Raw genomic sequence first — 527 nt, 5'->3', positions numbered from 1 at the left:
CTACTCATAAATTGACCTAGATTAATGTTAAATTGAGGGTTTCTTCTAACAGGTGCATTAGAAGAGGGGTTAATTTCCTGTTATCAAAATGCATCTCTCATTGCATAAGGAAGCTACTTTAATAGCTTGAATGATGAAAGAAAATCATGAACTGCCTATCACCACAATGCTTTAGTGTGTCAAATATGTTAACATACTGAAGTTTCAAAATGAGCAGTGCTGAAAGTGGTAGGCTACATAAAATAGTCTACAGATAAAACTGTATCAAAAGCTTATTCAAAAGAAATTCTTCAATCATTTATCATTTCTAATTGTCCTGGATAAAATAACAGCTGAGAGAGATAGAGAGAGAGATGCTAGGTCTTTACCTACAGAATATGGTTTGATTGTGCTCCAAGAATTAAAAAAAAAATCCGTTTGGCAAACCTTTTCCACACGCGAGACGCGACAACCGTTACACGACATATGGACATTTTCACTGCGTGGTAAATGTGATTACGCAAACGATCGCTGAATATTTGAGAGTA

The sequence above is a fragment of the Engraulis encrasicolus genome, unplaced genomic scaffold (genome assembly GCF_034702125.1).
Source record: "Engraulis encrasicolus isolate BLACKSEA-1 unplaced genomic scaffold, IST_EnEncr_1.0 scaffold_43_np1212, whole genome shotgun sequence".
Taxonomy (NCBI): domain Eukaryota; kingdom Metazoa; phylum Chordata; class Actinopteri; order Clupeiformes; family Engraulidae; genus Engraulis; species Engraulis encrasicolus.
Note: the sequence above shows the minus strand (reverse complement) of the source record.